Source organism: Pristiophorus japonicus, unplaced genomic scaffold (genome assembly GCF_044704955.1).
Source record: "Pristiophorus japonicus isolate sPriJap1 unplaced genomic scaffold, sPriJap1.hap1 HAP1_SCAFFOLD_676, whole genome shotgun sequence".
NCBI classification, from domain to species: domain Eukaryota; kingdom Metazoa; phylum Chordata; class Chondrichthyes; family Pristiophoridae; genus Pristiophorus; species Pristiophorus japonicus.
The window spans coordinates 40434-63085 of NW_027254589.1; the positions used below are offsets into that span (position 1 = coordinate 40434).

Sequence of the window (22652 nt, forward strand, 5' to 3'; positions counted from 1 at the left end):
ACTATCTTAGAAATCGCAATTCTCCACATTTTTTTTTCTGCAGTTCTAGTCAGGTAGAACAGTTCTAGTTTAGAACAGAATTTTTTCTTTACAAGGGGACGTGTCTGGCCACTGACGCCTGATTTCAAAGTTTCCACAGTGAAAATGTACTCCAAACTAACTTAGAATGGAGCTAATGAAGATTTTTGTAGAACTGAAAAAACCTGTTCTCCACATTAAAAAATCAGGCGCAGGTTACAAATTAGGCGTCCAGAACGAGGTGGGGGGGGAGGGAGGGAAGGGAAGTCATTAAATTCTACAATAAATCCTTATTTATACTTATACAAATAAATCCAACCTGAATAAACATTTATAAGCAAAGAAAAGATTAAATAAACCATCTTCCTACCTGTGTGAAAGTGCTTCAGGCAGGCCTTTCAGGACCGAAGGCTGAACCAGCACCAGATTTACAGGTAGGTGGCGTTGAGTCGGGTCGGGGAGGTTCGGTTCGGGTCGGGGGAGGGAGGGAGAGAGAGGGAGGGAGAGAGGGAGGGGAGAGAGAGGGAGGGAGGGGGAGGTCAGGGAGGGGGAGGTCAGGTCGGGGAGGGGGAGGTCAGGTCGGGGAGGGGGAGGTCAGTTCGGATCCAGTCCGGGGACGGGGGCGTGGAGCGGGAGTCGGGTCAGGTAGGGTCCAGTCATGGGGGGGGGGTGGGGAGCGGGAGCAGGAGCGCGGGTCAGGTCCAGTCGGGGGGGGGGGGCGGAGCGGGAGCGGGAGTCGGGTCGGGTCCAGTGGGGGGGACTCGGGTCGGGGGCGCGGGTCTGGTCGGGTCCAGTCGGGGGGTGGGGGGAAGCGGGAGCAGGAGCGCGGGTCAGGTCGGGTCCAGTCGGGGGGGGGGGGGGCGGAGCGGGAGCAGGAGTCGGGTCGGGTCAGGTCCAGTCGGGGCGGGGGGGGGGGGGAGCGGGTGTCGGGTCCAGTCCGGAGGCAGGGGGGGGAGCGGGTGTCGGGTCTGGTCCGGAGGCAAGGGGGGTGGGGAGCGGGTGTCGGGTCTGGTCGGGGGGTGGGGGGGGGGGGAGCAGGAGCTGGCCGTGGGAGGAGCCTTATTCACGCAGCCCCAGTGAGGCCATTCGGCCAGGGCTAGGGGCTGTGTGCTTCGGGCCCCTCCCACACAGTTCGGCGCCTGGAGCTACTGCACTTGCGTGCCCACCGTAGCGTGCATGTGCAGAGGTCCCGGCACTGTTTTCAGCGCAGGGACCTGGCTCCGCCCCCTACAGCTCGTGCTGGCTGCGCCGAGGGCCAGAGGACCTGCAGGGAGCTGGAGAATACGGAGGATTTTTTTAGGCGCACTTTGTGGCGCGAAAAACGGGCGTCCAGGTCGGGACTGCGCCGTTCTAGGCGCGTGTGGAAACTTGGGCCCTTAGAAACATAGAAAATAGGTACAGGAGTAGGCCATTCGGCCCTTCGAGCCTGCAGCGCCATTCAATAAGATCATGGCTGATCATTCCTTCAGTACCCCTTTCCTGCTTTTTCTCCATACCCCTTGATCCCCTTAACCGTAAGGGCCATATCAAACTCCCTCTTGAATATATCCAGTGAACTAGCATCAACAACTCTCTGCGGCAGGGAATTCCACAGGTTAATAACTCTCTGAGTGAGGAAGTTTCTCCTCATCTCAGTCCTAAATGGCCTACCCCTTATCCTAAGACCATGTCCCCTGGTTCTGGACTTCCCCAACATCGGGAACATTCTTCCCACATCTATCCTGTCCAGTCCCGTCAGAATCTTATTTGTTTCTATGAGATCCCCTCTCATCCTTCTAAACTCCAGTGAATAAAGGCCCAGTTGATCCAGTCTCTCCTCATATGACAGCCCAGCCATCCCTGGAATCAGTCTGGTGAACCTTTGCTGCACTCCCTCAATAGCAAGAACGTCCTTCCTCAGACTAGGAGACCAAAACTGAACACAATATTCCAGGTGAGGCCTCACTAAGGCCCTGTACAACTGCAGTAAGACCGACCTGCTTCTACATTCAAATCCCCTCGCTATGAAAGGCAACATACCATTTGCCTTCTTCACCGCCTGCTGTACCTGCGTGCCCACTTTCAGTAACTGATGAACCATGACACCCAGGTCTCGTTGCACCTCCCCTTTTCCTAGTCTGCCACCATTCAGATAATATTCTGCCTTCGTGTTTTTGCCCCCAAAATGGATAACCTCACATTTATCCACATTATACTGCATCTGCCATGTATTTGCCCACTCACCTAACCTGTCCAAGTCACCCTGCAAACTCTTAGCGTCCTCCTCACAGCTCACACTGCCACCCAGTGTAGTGTCATCTGCAAACTTGGAGATATTACATTCTATTCCTTCATCTAAATCATTAATGTACATTGTAAAGAGCTGGGGTCCCAGCACTGAGCCCTGTGGCACTCTACTAGTCACTGCCTGCCATTCTGAAAAGGACCCTTTTATCCCGACTCTCTGCTTCCTGTCTGCCAACCAGTTCCCTATCCACGTCAGTACATTACCCGCAGTACCATGTGCTTTGATTTTGCACACCAATCTCTTGTGCGGGACCTTGTCAAAAGCCTTTTGAAAGTCCAAATACACCACATCCACTGGTTCTCCCTTGTCCACTCTGCTAGTTACATCCTCAAACAATTCCAGAAGATCTGTGCTGACTTAGTCCGATCCTGTCACTGCTTTCCAAATGTGCTGCTATTTCATTTTTAATGATTGATTCCAACATTTTCCCCACTACTGATGTCAGACTCCTGAGAAAACTCGGCGGCAGCAGCTGATAAGTCCACCAAATTCGGGCCAAAGGACTATGTATAGCAGGCACCTCAAAGCACTGGAGAAGTACCACCAACGCTGTCTCTGCAAGATCCTGCAAATCCATTGGCAGGATAGTTGCACCAACGTCTGTGCTCTCGTTCATGCCGACATCCCCAGCATCGAAACATTGACCACACGCGATCAGCTCCAATGGATGGGCCACACGGCCCGCATGCCTGATACTAGACTCCCAAAACAAGCATTCTACTCAGAGCTCCGACATGGTAAGCGAGTCCCAGGTGGGCAGAAGAAACGCTTCAAGGACACCCTCAAAGCATCCTTGTAAAAGTGCAACATCCCCACCGACACCTAGACCGCTCAAAGTGGAGGAGAAGCATCTGAGAAAGCGCCAAACACCTCGAATCTCTTCGGCGGGAGCAGGCGGAAGCCAAGCGCAAACAGCAGAAGGAGCGCACGACAACCCAAGCATCCCACCCACCAGTCCCTTCAACCACTGTCTGCCCCACCTGTGACAGAGGCTGTAGGTCCCACATTGGTCTCATCACTCACCTGAGAACTCATATTAGTGTAGAAGCAAGTCATCCTCAACTCCAAAGGACTGCCTAAGAGAAAGAGAAGTGCTCCACTGCATTAAATGATGACAGGGATAGTGCTGGGGAACTGTCACAGTTAACTGCCTCCCCACTGAAAACTGCAGGTCCCAGGTACTGACCGGAGATGAATATGGTTTTGGGAGAACAGTAAGATTCCTGCTGATGGCAGTCAGACGCAGAGTGCCTGATAGATAGATAGAGAATTGGCTAACTAACAGAAAGCAGAGAGTCGGGATAAATGGGTCCTTTTCAGGTTGGCAATCGGTGGTTAGTGGTGTGCCACAGGGATCGGTGCTGGGAGCACAACTGTTTACAATATACATAGATGACCTGGAAGAGGGGTCAGAGTGCAGTGTAACAAAATTTGCAGATGACACAAAGATTAGTGGGAAAGCGGGTTGTGTAGAGGACACAGAGAGACTGCAAAGAGATTTAGATAGGTTAAGCGAACAGGCTAAGGTTTGGCAGATGGAATACAATGTCAGAAAATGTGAGGTCATTCATCTTGGAAAAAAACAAAGTAAAAGGGAATATTATTTGAATGGGGAGAAATTCCAACATGCTGCGGTGCAGAGGGACCTGGGGGTCCTTGAGCATGAATCCCAAAAAGTTAGTTTGCAGGTGCAGCAGGAAGGCGAATAGAATGTTGGCCTTCATTGCGAGAGGGATGGAGTACAAAAGCAGGGAGGTCCTGCTGCAACTGTACAGGGTATTGGTGAGGCCACACCTGGAGTACTGCGTGCAGTTTTGTTCACCTTACTTAAGGAAGGATATACTGGCTTTGGAGGGGGTACAGAGACGATTCACTAGGCTGATTCTGGAGATGAGGGGGTTACCTTATGATGATAGATTGAGTAGACTGGGTCTTTACTCGTTGGAGTTCAGAAGGATGAGGGGTGATCTTATAGAAACATTTAAAATAATTAAAGGGATAGACAAGATAGAGGCAAAGAGGTTCTTTCCACTGGTCGGGGAGACTGGAACTAGGGGGCACAGCCTCAAAATACGGGGGAGCCAATTTAAAACCGAGTTGAGAAGGAATTTCTTCTCCCAGAGGGTTATGAATCTGTGGAATTCTCTGCCCAGGGAAGCAGTTGAGGCTAGCTCATTGAATGTATTCAAATCACAGATAGATAGATTTTTAACCAATAAGGGAATCAAGGGTTATGGGGAGAGGGCGGGTAAGTGGAGCTGAGTCCACGGCCAGATCAGCCATGATCTTGTTGAATGGCGGAGCAGGCTCGAGGGGCTCGATGGCCTACTCCTGTTCCTAATTCATATGTTCTCTCGACCCCGCCACGGTCTCTAAATTGTCAGACTGCCTATCCGACATATAGTACTGGATGAGCAGAAATGTTCTCCAATTAAATATTGGGACAACCAAAGCCATTGTTTTCAGTCCCCGTCACCAACTCCGTTCCCCAGCCACTTACTCCATCCCTGTCCTGTCTGAGGCTGAACCAAGCTGTTCACAACCTTGGTGCCATATTTGACCTGGAAATGAGCTTCAAACCATTTATCTGCAGCTTAACTAAGACCACCTATTTCCAAGTCTGTAACATCGATCGTCTCCAAAACATTGCAATCTGATGTTTATGTTGCACTCCTGCACAATTCCCAGCCAGGTTTGTCAGTGCTGTTAAATCCGTGCCACCATTGTTTCTCATTCCCTCAGTAAGCCCCACACTCCCAGCATTGACAGACTTTATCTTTTGGCCGTATTTAAAGCTGCTCCTTGCCCTTGTTTATCTGTCCAAGCTCACACTTCCTTTCAGGATTGTTGCTGCACACAACTCATTGATTTGATTTCCCGCTTCTATTCCTTCTCATGCTGTGATTGACCACAAATGGTTTGTTTGTATATTTGGGTCATCCGGTTCAAACTTCCCGCGCGCCCAACCGTCCCCGCCCCGCGCGGGGGCCCCGCCCACCGGCCCCGCCCCGCCCCGCCCCGCGCGGCGCTGGGGACCAATCAGAATGGCGAGTGGATGAGGCGGGAACAGCGGAGCGGCGCCGCGGTTGGAGGCGATGGCGGCCGGTGAGCGGAGGCTGAGCCCGGGCCCGGGCGGGCGGGGAGAGGCTGAGGGCCGGGGCCGGGGCCGGGGCCGGCCTGCAGTGAGCGGGGGGCGGACCCGGGCGGGGGATGGATGGATGGGGTTAGGGGGGAGTGGGCTCCAGGGGCCGAGGTGGTGCGGGGGGGGGGAAGTGTGTGGCGGCAGTGGGCTGGAGGAGGCAGTGAGCGGGGCGGGGCGGGGCGGGGATAAACTCCCTCCAACACTCCCCAGTCAGGGCAGTAACTGCGGCCAATGCCAATAGTTCCCGGGACAACTCCATCTTCCCTCCTGCAGCACACAGGCTCACAGTCCTGGCTGAGAACGTGGGGCCAATCCTTTCAACCCACATCCCAATATGATCGCTTGTATTCGAGCTGTGACAACAATGTGGGGAAGTGAAGTGACATTGAGCCACCTGTGGACCATGGACGGTAACAGGAGACAGCGCGTGTATACAACACATCATCACCATCACAGGCAGTCCCTCGGGATCGGGGGACACTTGCTTCCACTCTAACACTGAGTTGTCAGGTGACGGAACCGTCCAATTGGGGAATGACAGTCTGTGCCACAGGTGGGACACACAGTGGTTGGAGGAAAGGGTGGCTGGGACTGGTTTGCCGCACGCTCCTTCCGCTGCTTGCGCTTGGTTTCTGCACGCTCTCGGCGACGGGACTCGAGGTGCTCAGCGCCCTCCCGGATGCTCCTCCTCCACTTCGGCTGGTCTTTGGCCAGGGACTCCCAGGTGTCAGTGGGGATGTCGCACTTTATCAGGGAGGCTTTGAGGGTGTCCTGGAAACATTTCCTCTGTCCACCTGGGGCTCGCTTCCCGTGTACGACTTCCGAGTAGAGCACTTGATTTGGGAATCTTGTGTCAGACGTGCGGACAGTGTGGCCCGCCCAACGGAGCTGGTCGAGTGTGGTCAGTGCTTCGATGTTGGCCTGATCGAGAACACTGACGGTGCCTCTGTCCTCCCAGGGGATTTGCAGGATCTTGCGGAGATATCGTTGGTGGTATTTCTCCAGCGCTTTGCGGTGTTTACTGTACATAGCCCACGTCTCTGAGCCATACAGGAAGGCGGGTATCGCTACCTCACTGTAGACTATAAGCTTGGTGCCAGATTTGAGGTCCTGGTCTTCAAACAATTTCTTCTTCAGATGACTGAAGGCTGCACTAGAGACGGTGTTGGACCTCGTCATCGATGTCTGCCCTTGCTGATAATAGGCTCCCGAGGTATGGAAAATGGTCCACGTTGTCCAGGGCCGTGCCGTAGACTTTGATGACCGGGACACAGTGCTATGTGGCGGGGTCAGGTTGGTGGAGGACCTTTGTCTTACGGATGTTTAGTGCAAGGCTATGCTTTCGTAGCCTCAATGATGGTGTTGACCATGGCTTGTAGTTCGGCCTCTGAGTGTGCGCAGAAGCAAGCGCAGTACAGTATACTTCATGGTAGAAGACAAAAACATCCCAATAATGGATAATCAAGGAGCTATCAGGAGGAACTGAAAACAATCACTGTCACTAAAGAAGAAGTACTCAGTAAAATAATGGGACTAAAGGTGGATAAGTTCCCTGGATCTGATGGCTTGCATCCTAGGGTCTTAAAAAAAGTGACTGCAGAGATAGTGGATGCATTGGTTGTAATTTAACCAAAATTCCCTGGATTGTGGGGAGGTCCCAGAGGCTGGAAAACTGCAAATGTAATGCCCCTATCTAAAAAAGGAGGCAGACAGAAAGCAGGAAATTATAGACCAGTTAGCCTTACATCTGTCGTTGGCCAAATGCTGGAGTCCATTATTAAGTAAGCAGTAGCAGGACATTTGGAAAAGCATAATTCAATTAAGCAGAGTTAGCATGGTTTCATGAAAGGAAAAACATGTTTGACAAATTTGCTGGAATTCTTTGAGGATGTAACGTGCAGGGTGGTTAAGGGGGAACCAGTGGATGTGTATTTGGATTTCCAGAAGGCATTCGATAAGATGCCACATAAAAGATTACTGCACAAGATAAAAGTTCATGGGGTTGGGGATAATATATTAGCACGGATAGAGAATTAGCTAACTAACAGAAAACAGAGAGATGGGATAAATGGGTCATTTTCCATTTGGTAAACAATAACTAGTGGGGTGCTGCAGGGATCGGTGCTGGGGCCTCAACTATTTACAATCTATAATAATGATTTGGATGAAGGGATTGAGTGCAATGAAGCCAAGTTTGCTGATGATACAAAGATGGGTGGGAAAGCAAGTTGTGAGGAGGGCACAAAACATCTGCAAAGGGATATAGACAGGCTGAGTGGGCAAAAATTTGGCAGGTGGAGTATAATGTGGGAAAGTGTGAGGTTATCCACTGGCAGAATTTTTTTTTAAAAGCAAATTATAATTTAAATGGAGAAAAATTGCAAAGTGCTGCAGGGATAAAGATGGAGAAGGTAGAATATGAGAATAAATTAGCAAGAAATATAACAACATACAGTAAGAGCTTCTACAGGTATGTCAAAAGGAAACGAGTAGCTAAAGTAAACGTTGGTCCCTTAGAGGATGAGACTCGGGAATTAATAATGGAAAAACAGGGAAATGGCAGAGACTTTGAACAAATATTTTGTATCGGACTTTACAGTAGAGGACACTAAAAACATCCCAATAATTGATAATTGAGCTATTGTGGGGTGGGAGGCGGGGGTAGACTTGAAACAATCACTATCACTAGACCATAAGTTTGGTGCCAGATTTGAGGGCCTAATCTTCGAACACTCTCTTCCTCAGGCGGCCGACGGTTGCACTGGAGGCGGTGTTGAACCTCGTCGTCGATGTCTGCCCTTGCTGATAATAGGCTCCCGAGGTATGGAAAGTGATCCACGTTGTCCAGGGCCGGGCCGTGGATCTTGATGACTGGGGGGCAGTGCTGTGTTGCGGGGTCAGGTTGGTGTAAGGCCAATGCTTTTCGGTGAAGATGTCGACGATGACTTGGAGTTCAGCCTCTGAATGTGCGCAGACACAAGCGTCGTCCACGTACTGTAGTTTGATGAGAGGGTGCGAGACCTGCCCTCCTGTATGGTTCATATACAGTACACACCTCATCCAGCGATGCCTCCGCAAGATCCTGCAAATCCCCTGAGAGGACAGACGCACCAATGTCAGTGTTCGCGATCAGGCCAACATCCCCAGCATCAAAGCACTGACCACACTCGACCAGCTCCGTTGGCCGGGCCACATTGTTCGCATACCCGACACAAGACTCCCAAATCAAACGCTCTACTTGGAACTCCTACACGGCAAGCGAGCCCCAGGTGGGCAGAGCTTTCTCCTAGAGCTTTACTGGACACTGATGCATTTCTAAACAGCCAAACAAACCTGTTGACAAGCCATTGCTCTTTTACATAGAAACATAGAAACCTACAGCACAGAAGGAGGCCATTCCGACCCATCGTGTCCGTGCCGGCCGACAAAGATCCACACGGCCCTCGGTCAGCAGCCCTGAAGGTTACAGATAAACCTATGAACAATGTGGAAAATCTAAAAAGCCTAACCAGTCCACCCCCACACAACCGCGACACCCCTTTCACCGAAACATTCTATATCCCACCCCAACCGGAGACAGGTGATCTCCTGAGCGAGGCAAAAACCAGATTTTAAAATCCAGGCCAATTGTGGAAAACAAATCTGGGAAAATTCTTCTCCGACCCATCCAGGCGATCGAAACTTGTCCCGGAGATCACCCTGGCCATATTCGATTCCCTGCAGTATTTGCCATCTTATCTGCGCCATCCAACAAGAGGTTATCCAGTCTAATCCCACTTAGCAGCTGTAGTTCCGTAACCCTGCAGATTACGGCACTTTTAAGTGCCCATCCAAGCACCTTTTAAATGTGGTGAAGGTTTCTGTATCTGTTACGCTCATAAGAAAGTGATACAATTGAGTACTGTATGCAATGAGTAAGTGTGACCCTAGCTCCTTTAATTAAACTCCAGAGTGTCGGTACAGCATGGGAGGCCTGCTTATATACAGTGCTCCCAAGGGATGCTGGGATTCCTTGGGACTCCGAACAGGTAGGCCCTCTGCTGGTGGTATGATACAGGTTGCCAAGAGTTACATACATAACAGTATCCACCACCCTTCGGGCATTGAGTTCCAGACCCCCATAACCCTCTGAGTGAAGAAGCCTCCCCTCAAATCCCCTCAGAACCTTCCACCAACCACCTTAAAACTATGCCCGCTCGTAATTGACTCCTCAACCAAGGGAAATAGTTCCTTAGTCTCCACTATATCCAGGCCCCTCAAAATGTTATACACCTCAATGAGGTCTCCTCTCGACCTCCTCTGTTCCAAATGAGAACAAACCTAGCCTATCCAATCATTTCTCATAGCTAAAATTCTCCAGTCCAGGCAACATCCTCATAAATCTCCTCTGAAGCCTCTAGTGCAATCATATCTTTCCTGTAATGTGGTGACCAGAACTGCACGCAGTACTCCAGCTGTGGCCTAACTAGTGTTTTATACAGTTCAAGCATAGCCTTCCTGCTCTTGTATTCTATGCCTCGGCTAACAAAGGCAAGTATTCCGTGTGCCTTCTTAACCACCTTGCCTGCTATCTTCAGTGATCTGTGAACATGCACTCCTAGGTCCCTCTGTTCCTCTACACCCTTGTGTCCTACCATTTATTGTGTATTCCCTTGCCTTGTTGGCCATCCTCAAATGCATTACTTCACACTTCTCCGGAATGAATTCCATTTGCCACTTTTCTGCCCACCTGACCAGTTTATTGATATCTTCCTGAAGTCTACAACTTCCTTCTTCATTATCATATATATATGTAAACTTGTATTTACTCTACAGCCATCAGAGGGCTTATCCCCTGGAGTCCCAAGGGATCCCTTAATCCCTTCGGAGCACAGGTATTTAAGGAGGCCTCACAGGTTGGAGAGGCACTCGGGAGACTTGCAATAAAAGACTAAGGTCACACTTTACTTTGAGCTCACAGTGTTCAATCTGACTCTTTCTCCATACATAACTACTGGCGACGAGATACAGATAGCGAACCCAAAGATGCAGAGAACTGGGTATCCTGGAGAAATTCTCGGAGGGAGATGATTGGGAAACTTTTGTGGAGTGACTCGACCAATACTTCGTGGCCAACGAGCTAGATGGGGAAGAGAACGCTGCCAAATGAAGGGCAATCCTCCTCACCGTCTGGGGCACCAACGTATGACCTCGTGAAGAATCTGCTCACCCCAGCGAAACCCACGGAGAAATCATACGATGATTTGTGCACACTGGTCCGAGAGCATTTGAACCCGAAGGAAGACGTTCCGATGGCGAGGTACCGGTTCTACAGCGACAAAAGGTCTGAAGGCCAGGAAGTGGCAAAATATGTCTCCGAGCTAAGACGCCTTGCAGGACATTGCGAATTTGAAGGACATTTGGAGCACATGCTCTGAGACTTTTTCATATTTGGCATTGGCCACGAAAACCATACTTCGCAAACTTTTGACTGTAGAGACCCCAACCTTGAGTAAGGCCATAGCGATAGCCCAGGAGTTCATTGCCACCAGTGACAATACGAAGCAAATCTCTCAGCACACAAGTGCTGCTACAAGTACAAGCAAATCTCTCAGCACACAAGTGCTGCTACAAGTACTGTAAACAAAGCAATGTTGTTTTTGAATCGTAATGTACAGGGCAGGTCACACACACCTGCAGCTGCACGTCCACAGATGTCTGAGTCCACCATCGAGGGTGATGAATGCAACGCCATTAACACCTTGTTGGCACTGCGGGGGTAATCATCTTTTCCATTCATGCCGATTCAAAAAGTACGTTTGCAAGGGCTGTGGAACATTGGGACACCTCCAACGAGTGTGCAGGTGAGCTGCAAATCCTGTCAAACTTGCAAACTACCATGTTGCAGAGGAGGACGGATCAACGGAGGATCACGACGAACCAGAGTCTCAGACCGAAGACTCAGAGGTATATGGGGTGCACACATTTACCATGAAGTGTCCCCCGATAATGCTGAATGTTGAACTAAATGAACTCCCGGTGTCAATGGAGCTGGACACGGGCGTGAGCCAGTCCATCATGGGCAAAAAGACTTTCGAAAGATTGTGGTGCAACAAGGCCTCATGGCCAGTTTTAACTCAAGTTTGCATGAAACTAAGAACTTAAACAAAATAACTTATTCCTGTAATCGGCAGTGCTACCGTAAAGGTCTCCTATGATGGAGCAGTGCGCAAGCTACCACTCTGGGTGGTACCAGGCAATGGTCCCACCCTGCTTAGCAGAAGCTGGCTGGGAACGACATGCTGGAACTTGGACAACGTCCGAGCGCTATCGCCTGCTGACGACACTTCGTGTGCCCAGGTATTAAACAAGTTTCCTTTGCTGTTCGAACCAGGCATCGGGAAATTCCAAGGAGCAAAAGTGCAGATCCACCTAATTCCGGGGGCTCAACCCATCCATCACAAGGCGAGAGCAGTACCGTACATGATGAGAGAAAGGGTAGAGATCGAGCTAGACCAGCTGCAAAGAGAGGGCATCATTTCACCGATCGACTTCAACGAGAGGGCCACTCCTATCGTCCCAGTCCTCAAAGGAGACAGCACCGTCAGAATCTGGCGATTACAAAGTAACTATCAATCGTTGATCCCTGCAGGACCAATACCCACTACCAACGGCCGACGACCTCTTTGCAATGCTGGCGAGAGGAAAGACGTTCACGAAGCTGGATCTGATTTCAGCCTACATGACGTCGGATCTGGAGAAATCATCGAAGGCCCTCACCTGCATCAACACGCACAAAGGTCTTTTTGTTTATAACACATGCCCGTTTGGAATTCGATCAGCGGTGCCGATATTCCAGAGAAACATGGAAAGCTTACTGAAGTCGGTCCCACACACTGTGGTCTTCCAAGATGACATCTTGGTCACAGGTCGGAACACAGACGAGCATCTGTAGAACCTGGAGGAGGTTCTTAGTCGACTCAACCGCGTGGGGCTCAGGTTAAAATGCTTGAAGTGCATTTTCCTGGTGCCTGAAGTGGAGTTCTTGGGAAGGAGAATCACGGCAGGCGGCATCAGGCCCACCAACGCGAAGACTGAGGCAATCGAGAACGCACCGAAGCTACAGAACGTGACGGAGCTGCGGTCGTTTCTGGGACTCCTGAACTACTTTGGTAACTTCTTACCGGGTCTCAGCACACTGTTCGAACCATTGCATGTCTTACTACGAAAAGGGGACGAATGTGTTTGGGGCAAAAGCCAAGAAAATGCTTTTGTATAAGCGAGAAAATTGTTATGCTCAAACAAATTGCTTGTGTTGTATGATCCATGTAAGCGTTTGGTACTGGCATGTGATGCGTCGCCATATGGCGTCGGTTGGGTACTGCAGAAGCCAATGATTTCGGGAAACTGCAACCGGTTGCTTATGCATCCAGGAGTCTGTCTAAGGCTGAGAGAGCCGACAGCATGATTGAAAAAGAAGCGTTGCGTGTGTCTATGGGGTAAAGAAAATGCATCAATACCTGTTTGGGCTAAAATTCTAATTGGAAACTGACCATAAGCCACTTACATCCCTGTATTCCGAGAGTAAAGGGATAAATACCAACGCATTGGCCCGCATCCAGAGATGGACTATCACGTTGTCCGCATACAACTACGCCATCCGCCACAAGCCAGGCACAGAAACTGCGCCGATGCTCTCAGTAGGCTGTCATTGCCCACCACGGGGGTGGAAATGGCGCAGCCCACAGATCTAGCCGTGGTTATGGAAGCATTTGAGAGTGAGCAATCACCTGTCACTGCCCGGCAGATCAAAACCTGGACAAGCCAGGACTCCTTATTATCTCGAGTCAAAAGCTGTGTGCTTCATGGAAGCTGGTCCAGTGTCCCAGTGGAAATGCAGGAAATGATTAAGCCATGGCAGAGGCGCAAGGATGAAATGTCTATACAGGCAGACTGCTTTCTGTGGGGCAATCGAGTAGTGGTCCCCAAGAAGGGCAGAGACCTCCACTGACCTCCACAGTACCCACCCAGGCATCGTAATGATGAAAGCGATAGCCAGATCCCACGTGTGGTGGCCCGGTATTGATGCGGACTTAGAGTTCTGCATTCACAGATTCAATATATGCTCGCAGTTAAGCAATGTACCCAGGGAGGCGCCGCTAAGTTTATGATCTTGACCCTCCAAACTGTGGTCTAGGGTACACGTCAACTATACAAGTCCATTCTTGGGTAAAATGTTCCTTCTGGTTGTAGACGCGGATTCCAAGTGGATTGAATGTGAGATAATATCGGCGAGCATGTCTGCTGCCACCACTGAAAGTCTGCGGGCCATGTTTGCCACTCACGGATTACCCGATGTCCTGGTGAGCAACAATGGTACCCATGTTTTACCAGTGCTGAGTTCAAAGAATTCATGACCCGTAACGGGATCAAACATGTCACATCTGCCCCGTTTAAACCAGCATCCAATGGTCAGACAGAGAGAGCAGTGCAAACCATCAAGCAAGGCTTGAAGAGGGTAACTGCAGACTTGCCTACCCTGCATCCTGCTTAGCTACCGCACGAGATCCCACTCGCTCACTGGGATCCTACCTGCTGAACTGCTCATGAAAAGAGCACTTAAGACAAGGCTCTCATTAGTTCACCCTGATCTACATGAACAGGTAGAGAGCAGGCGGCTTCAACAAAGTGCATACCATGATAGGGCAAATGTGTCATGCGAGATTGAAATCAATGATCCTGTTTTTGTATTGAATTATGGACAAGGTCCCAAGTGGCTTCCCGGAACTGTCGTGGCCAAAGAGGGGAGTGGGGTGTTTCGGGTCAAACTTTCAAATGAATTCATTCACCGGAAACGCTTGGACCAAATCAAACTCAGATTCACGGACTATCCAGAGCAACCCACCTTGGACCCTATCTTTTTTGACCCCCCAGCATACACACCAGCGGCAACCGGCACCACGGTTGAGCGCGATGCAGAACCCAACACATCAGGCAGCTCAGCAAGGCCAGCTGCACAGCAGCCCTGCGAGGGCCCAACAAATGATTTAACAATATCAGCTTTTACACCGAGACGATCAACCAGGGCAAGAAGGGCCCCAGATCGACTCACGTCGTGAATAGTTACACTATTGACTTTGGGAAGGAGTGTTATTTTTGTAAACTTGTAATTACTCTGTACAGCCACCAGCGGGCTCATCCCCTGGAGTCCCAAGGGATCCCATAAACCCTTGGGAGCACAGGTATTTAAGGAGGCCTCACGGGTTGGAGAGGTACTCTGGAGACCTGCAATAAAAGACTACGGGTCACACTTTACTTTGAGCTCACAGTGATCAGCATGACTCTTTCTCCATACATAACAAACCACACTGCCAATTTTTGTATCATCTGCAAACTTCTTAATCATACCCCCTACATTAAAGTCCAAATCATTGACATATACCACAAAAAGCAAGGGACTGAGTACTGAGCCTTGCGGTGCTCCACTGGAAACAGCCTTCCAGTCACAAAAACACCCATTGGCCATTAATACACTTTGCTTCCTACATCTGAGATTTTTTGGATCCTTTATTTCTTCCTTTTTCCTCAACCATGGATGCCCCTCTATCATGGTTAACATGGCCCTCAACTGTGTCCATTCTATTTCCCTCATTATTCCCCAACCTGCTCGACCTTTCTTCATGTGACAATCCCTTCATCTCAGGAATCAACCTCGTGAACCTTCTTTGAACTGCCTCCAATGCAAGTATGTCCTTTCTTAAATAAGGAGAGCAAATCTGTACGCAGTACTCCAGGCGTGGTCTTACCAACACCCTGTACAGTTGTAGCAGGACTTCCTTACTGTTATAGTCCATCCATTTTGCAATAAAGGCCAACATTCCATTTGCCTTCCTAATTATTTGCTGTACCTGCATGCTATAACCTTTTGTGTTTCATGTACAAGGACCCACAGATCCCTCTGTACCGCAGCATTTTGTAATCTCTCCCCATTTAAATAATAATTTAATATCCTTCAGGACTGGGGCAGCTTGGTCAGTAGTGGTGCTACTGAGCCACTCTTGGTGATGGACATTGGAGTTCCCCACCCAGAGTACATTCTCTGCCCTTGCTGCTCTCAGTGCTTATTCCAAATGGTGTTCAATATTCAAGAGTACTGATTCATCAGCTGAGGGAGGGCAGTCGGTGGTAATCAGCAGGAGGTTTCCTTGCCCATGCTTGACCTGAAACCATGAGACTTCATGAGGTCCTTAGTCAATGTTGAGGACTCCCAGGGCCACTCCCTCCCAACTGTATACCACTATGCCATCACCACAAGTGGTTCTATCCTGCCGGTGGGACAAGACATACCCAGAGGTGGTGATGGAGGAGCCTGGGACATTGGCTGATAGATTTGATTCCGTGAGTATAACTGTCAGGTTGTTGCTTGACTAGTATGTGGGACAGCTCTCCCAATTTTGGCACAAGTTCCCAGATGTTAGTGAGAAGGACTTTGCAGGGTTGGCTGGGCTGGGTATTCCTTTGTCGTGTCTGAAGCTGGTGCTGAGGTAGATGCTGGGTGGTCTGTCCGGTTTTATTATTATTACTGTTTTTAGAGCCTAGTTAAGAGTTAACCATATTGCTGTGGGACTGGAGTCACATATAGGCTAGACCGGGTAAGGGCGGCAGATTTCCTTCCCGAAAGGACATTAGTTTAGGTTTTTACGACAATCATGGAGTTTCATGGTGACCATTACTGACATTAGCTTTTTATTCCAGATTTTATTTATTTATGTAATTACTGACCGAATGCGATCAAGCTTGACTCCTAAATAGGAGGGTTTTGGGCATGGTTTACCTCAGTGCTGCAAAAGGAGACTTGATGGGTGTTGAGGTGGAATGAGGAGATGTCAGTCTCTTGATTTGTCCGAAGTTGCCATCGGTGGAAGTAAGCCTCCATTCTCTGTAAACAACTGGTAAGGGTCACTTCGGTGATGGACAGCCTCTCCAGCACTTTATAACTAGTACAGAGGAAGGAGATTGGGCAGTAGCTGGAGGCTTCACAAGTGTTCTTCCCCTGCTTCAGGAGGGCAATTAATTTAGTCTCCCTCCAAACCAGTGGAATTTTACCGGTTGCCAGTACCTCAGAGAAGGAGATCAACCATCTCTTCGCTTTGGGTCCCAGTGCTTTTAAGAATTCGGGATAAACACCATCTGGACCAACAGCTTTTCCAGGTTTGATTGTCGACAGGGTTATTTTTGCACTGACTTAAGACTGGATCAAAATTCTGAAACAAAACATAGAAACATAGAAACATAGAAAATAGGTGCAGGAGTAGGCCATTCGGCCCTTCTAGCCTGCACCGCCATTCAATGAGTTCATGGCTGAACATTCAACTTCAGTACCCCATTCCTGCTTTCTCGCCATACCCCTTGATCCCCCTAGCAGTAAGGACCTCATCTAACTCCTTTTTGAATATATTTAGTGAATTGGCCTCAACAACTTTCTGTGGTAGAGAATTCCACAGGTTCACCACTCTCTGGGTGAAGAAGTTCCTCCGCATCTCGGTCCTAAATGGCTTACCCCTTATCCTTAGACTGTGACCCCTGGTTCTGGACTTCCCCAACATTGGGAACATTCTTCCTGCATCTAACCTGTCTAACCCCGTCAGAATTTTATATGTTTCTATGAGGTCCCCTCTCATTCTTCTGAACTCCAGTGAATACAAGCCCAGTTGATCCAGTCTTTCTTGATAGGTCAGTCCCGCCATCCCGGGAATCAGTCTGGTGAACCTTCGCTGCACTCCCTCAATAGCAAGAATGTCCTTCCTCAGGTTAGGAGACCAAAACTGTACACAATACTCCAGGTGTGGCCTCACCAATGCCCTGTACAACTGTAGCAACACCTCCCTGCCCCTGTACTCAAATCCCCTTGCTATGAAGGCCAACATGCCATTTGCTTTCTTAACCGCCTGCTGCACCTGCATGCCAACCTTCAATGACTGATGTACCATGACACCCAGGTCTCTTTGCACCTCCCCTTTTCCTAATCTGTCACCATTCAGATAATAGTCTGTCTCTCTGTTTTTACCACCAAAGTGGATAACCTCACATTTATCCACATTATACTTCATCTGCCATGCATTTGCCCACTCACCTAACCTATCCAAGTCGCTCTGCAGCCTCACAGCATCCTCCTCGCAGCTCACACTGCCACCCAACTTAGTGTCATCCGCAAATTTGGAGATACTACATTTAATCCCCTCATCTAAATCATTAATGTACAGTGTAAACAGCTGGGGCCCCAGCACAGAACCTTGCGGTACCCCACTAGTCACTGCCTGCCATTCTGAAAAGTACCCATTTACTCCTACTCTTTGCTTCCTGTCTGACAACCAGTTCTCAATCCATGTCAGTACACTACCCCCAATCCCATGTGCTCTAACTTTGCACATCAATCTCTTGTGTGGGACCTTGTCGAACGCCTTCTGAAAGTCCAAATATACCACATCAACTGGTTCTCCCTTATCCACTCTACTGGAAACATCCTCAAAAAATTCCAGAAGATTTGTCAAGCATGATTTCCCTTTCACAAATCCATGCTGACTTGGACCTATCATGTCACCTCTTTCCAAATGCACTGCTATGACATCCTTAATAATTGATTCCATCATTTTACCCACTACCGATGTCAGGCTGACCGGTCTATAATTCCCTGTTTTCTCTCTCCCTCCTTTTTTAAAAAGTGGGGTTACATTGGCTACCCTCCACTCCATAGGAACTGATCCAGAGTCAATGGAATGTTGGAAAATGACTGTCAACGCATCCACTATTTCCAAGGCCACCTCCTTAAGTACTCTGGGATGCAGTCCATCAGGCCCTGGGGATTTATCGGCCTTCAATCCCATCAATTTCCCCAACACAATTTCCCGGCTAATAAGGATTTCCCTCAGTTCCTCCTCCTTACTAGACCCCCCGACCCCTTTTATAACCGGAAGGTTGTTCGTGTCCTCCTTCGTGAATACCGAACCAAAGTACTTGTTCAATTGGTCCGCCATTTCTTTGTTCCCCGTTATGACTTCCCCTGATTCTGACTGCAGGGGACCTACATTTGTCTTTACTAACCTTTTTCTCTTTACATATCTATAGAAACTTTTGCAATCCGTCTTAATGTTCCCTGCAAGCTTCTTCTCATACTCCATTTTCCCTGCCCTAATCAAACCCTTTGTCCTCCTCTGCTGAGTTCTAAATTTCTCCCAGTCCCCAGGTTCGCTGCTATTTCTGGCCAATTTGTATGCCACTTCCTTGGCTTTAATACTATCCCTGATTTCCCTTGATAGCCACGGTTGAGCCACCTTCCCTTTTTTATTTCTATGCCAGACAGGAATGTACAATTGTTGTAGTTCATCCATGCGGTCTCTAAATGTCTGCCATTGCCCATCCACAGTCAACCCCTTAAGTATCATTCGCCAATCCATCTCAGCCAATTCACGCCTCATACCTTCAAAGTTAGCCTTTAAGTTCTGGACCATGGTCTCTGAATTAACTGTTTCATTCTCCATCCTAATGCAGAATTCCACCATATTATGGTCACTCTTCCCCAAGGGGCCTCGCACAACGAGATTGCTAATTAATCCTTTCTCATTACAGAACACCCAGTCTAAGATGGCCTCCCCCCTAGTTGGTTCCTCGACATATTGGTCTAAAAAACCATCCCTTATGCACTCCAGAAAATCCTCCTCCACCGTATTGCTTCCAGTTTGGTTAGCCCAATCTATGTGCATATTAAAGTCACCCATTATAACTGCTGCACCTTTATTGCACGCACCCCTAATTTCCTGTTTGATGCCCTCCCCAACATCACTACTACTGTTTGGAGGTCTGTACACAACTCCCACTAACGATTTTTGCCCTTTGGTGTTCTGCAGCTCTACCCATATAGATTCCACATCATCCAAGCTAATGTCCTTCCTAACTATTGCCTTAATCTCCTCCTTAACCAGCAATGCTACCCCACCTCCTTTTCCTTTTATTCTATCCTTCCTGAATGTTGAATACCCCTGGATGTTGAGTTCCCAGCCCTGCTCATCCTGGAGCCACGTCTCCGTAATCCCAATCACATCATATTTGTTAACATCTATTTGCACAGTTAATTCATCCACCTTATTGCGGATACTCCTTGCATTAAGACACAAAGCCTTTAGGCTTGTTTTTTTAACACCCTCTGTCCTTTTAGAATTTTGCTGTACAATGGCCCTTTTTGTTCTTTGCCTTGGGTTTCTCTGCCCTCCACTTTTCCTCATCTCCTTTCTGTCTTTTGTTTTTGCCTCCTTTTTGTTTCCCTCTATCTCCCTGCATTGGTTCCCATCCCCCTGCCATATTAGTTTAACTCCTCCCCAACAGCACTAGCAAACACTCCCCCGAGGACATTGGTTCCGATTCTGCCCAGGTGCAGACCGTCCGGATTGTACTGGTCCCACCTCCCCCAGAACCGGTTCCAATGCCCCAGGAATTTGAATCCCTCCCTGCTGCACCATTGCTCAAGCCACGTATTCATCTGAGCTATCCTGCGATTCCTACTCTGACTAGCACGTGGCACTGGTAGCAATCCCGAGATTACTACTTTTGAGGTCCTACTTTTTAATTTAGCTCCTAGCTCCTTAAATTCATTTCGTAGGAACTCATCCCTTTTTTTACCTATGTCATTGGTACCAACGTGCACCACGACAACTGGCTGTTCTCCCTCCCTTTTTAGAATGTCCTCCACCCGCTCCGAGACATCCTTGACCCTTGCACCAGGGAGGCAACATACCATCCTGGAGTCTCGGTTGCGGCCGCAGAAACGCCTATCTATTCCCCTTACAATTGAATCCCCTATCACTATCGCTCTTCCACTCTTTTTCCTGCCCTCCTGTGCAACAGAGCCAGCCACGGTGCCATGAACTTGGCTGCTGCTGCCCTCCCCTGATGAGTCATCCCCCTCAACAGTACTCAAAGCAGTGTATCTGTTTTGCAGTGGGATGACCACAGGGGACCCCTGCACTACCTTCCTTGCACTACTCTTCCTGCTGGTCTTCCATTCCCTCGCTGGCTGTGGACCCTTCTCCTGCAGTAAGACCAAGGTAGATGCAATCCATTATCATTTTATTCTGAAGGGTTGGTTTGATTTGGCTTAACTCATTATATTGACATGAATTGCTATATTGGCATCAATCACTAACTTAGTTTGAATTACTATATTTGATATAGTTACCATGTATGTCGAGTTGGAATCCGCTTGAAGATCACTTGATTTCTGTAATTTAAAACAAATGTTTGGAATCAGACTGAATCCATTAACTGAGTCCATGTAGCTTGTCTGTCTCATCGGAGAACTCTGCAATGGGTGGTGTGATCTAATCTGTGAGACAGGCTTCTGAAATGAAGAGAGTAACTCTCTCTGATATTTGCCGTGATACTTCTCCACATGGCTACAGATTGGTACAGGCAGCTTTCTCCGTGGGCCATAGATGGAATGGCAATATCTGCTCCATCACTCCTCTGAAGCCTGAGGTGGCTCACATGCACCTGATCCTTGGGCCTGAACGTCACTGCGAATATAGCAGATGCTGTAGAGCTTGGTGCCCGATGCAGGGTGTAATAAGCCTGCAGCTGAGCCCTAGTCTGTCAGGTGAGTGAGAGAGGCTTTTAAAATGGATTCTGCTTTTTCACCTACAAAGCACATATATTCTGCTTGTTTCACTTAAAACAGCATGTGTTCTACCTGCTCAAAATAAACCCTGTCCAAGGGCAGTTGTGATAGCTGCTGATGTTGCCCCCATAAAGACATGACATAGGATTACATCGGATATATGGCACAGAAACAGGCCATTTGGCCCAACCAGTCCATGCCAGCGTTTATGCTCCACTCGAGCTTCCTCCCATCCTTCCTCATCTAAATTTATCAATATTACCCTCTATTCCCTTCTCCCTCATATTGTCTGGCCTCCCCTTAAATACATCGATACTATTCGTTTCAACCACTCCCTGTGGTAGCGAGTTCCACATTCTCACCATTCTCTCGGTAAATAAATTTCTTTTGAATTCCCTATTGGATTTCTTGATGGCTATCTTATATTGATGGCCTCTAGTTATGCTCTTACCCACAAGTGGAAACATTCTCTATCCACTCTATCAAAACCGTTCATAAATTTAAAGCCCTCTGAGACTACCCCTCAGCCGAAGTTTTTCAAGAGAAAAGAGACCTAATCTGTTCATTCATTCTTGATAGGTATACCTTGCATTTCTGGTATCATCCTTGTAAATCTTCTCTGCACCCTCTCCAGTGCCTCTTTATTTCCTTGTTATGATATGACGACCAGAACTGTACGCAATACTCTAAGGGTTAGAAATTCAATTTTGTTTTAATACCGCTATGACTCTGCTACTGCTACGAGGCCTAACATTCAGGATAAAATGCGCCCAGGGGTAAAAATCGGCGTTGCACAAGGATTCGTGGCGCAAATCGCAAATTTGCTGCAACTTTCCTCCGAGGCCGATACCGCTACGAGTTGGGCCTAGGGAGGGTGGAAAACACCCCCAAAAATTGCAAAAGAATAAAAAAAATCACAAGATACTTAGCTATCGAAAATAATTTAAAATAAAAACTGTAACTTACCTTTTTTGCAGGTCTTCATACCTACCGCTGTTCCAAGGGCTGCAACGCAGACGGGAGCGCTGAGAATCAGAGGACACAGATTTAAGGTGATTGGCAAAAGAACCAAAGGCAACATGAGGGAAAGCTTTTTTACGCAGCGAGTGGTTGGGATATGGAATGCGCTGCCTGAAAGGGGGGTGGAGGCAGATTCAGTTATGGCTTTCAAAAGGGAATTGGATAAGGACCTGAAGGAAAAAAAATTGCAGGGCTACAGGGAACGGGCGGCTGTGTGGGACGAGCTTAAGTGCTCTTCCAGAGAGCCAGCACAGGCTCAATGGGCCGAATGGCCTCCTGCGCTTTAACTATTCTATGACTCGAATTGGAAAAACTCAGTGTTTCAACTAGTGTACTGTATAAGGGCTTCATTGGGTTTCCTTTTAAGGTAAGATGTTGACACTATGGTCTAAAGGGATGTGGGCATGAAAAACCTCAAGCCAGCAGAAGTGTTGTATGCAGGATGCAGAGTAAGGGCTCTACTCTGGTCAGGATCTGCAGAGCTTGTATATTGAGACCACGTTCCCAACAAATAGTTCTGTGTATTTGGACCAATGCAG

At 48.7% G+C, this 22652-nt stretch overlaps 1 protein-coding gene across 8 annotated transcripts in view; it reads left to right on the top strand.

Annotated features, from left to right (window-relative positions):
• The first annotated feature begins 5357 nt into the window (after positions 1-5357).
• LOC139256021 (uncharacterized) overlaps positions 5358-22652 on the top strand; it is a 172728-nt gene continuing 155433 nt past the window's right edge. Inside the window, exons 1-4 of one of the 8 annotated variants that reach the window (XM_070874088.1) lie at positions 5358-5410; positions 6585-6660; positions 8193-8268; positions 22071-22145. The gene's annotated coding sequence lies outside the window, so the exon portion shown is untranslated. Of the gene's footprint in view, positions 5411-6381; positions 6741-7887; positions 8269-15451; positions 15825-16283; positions 16638-22070; positions 22146-22652 lie in introns of those variants that run through there. The other 7 variants (XM_070874089.1, XM_070874094.1, XM_070874090.1 and 4 more) reach the window with 7 other exon arrangements.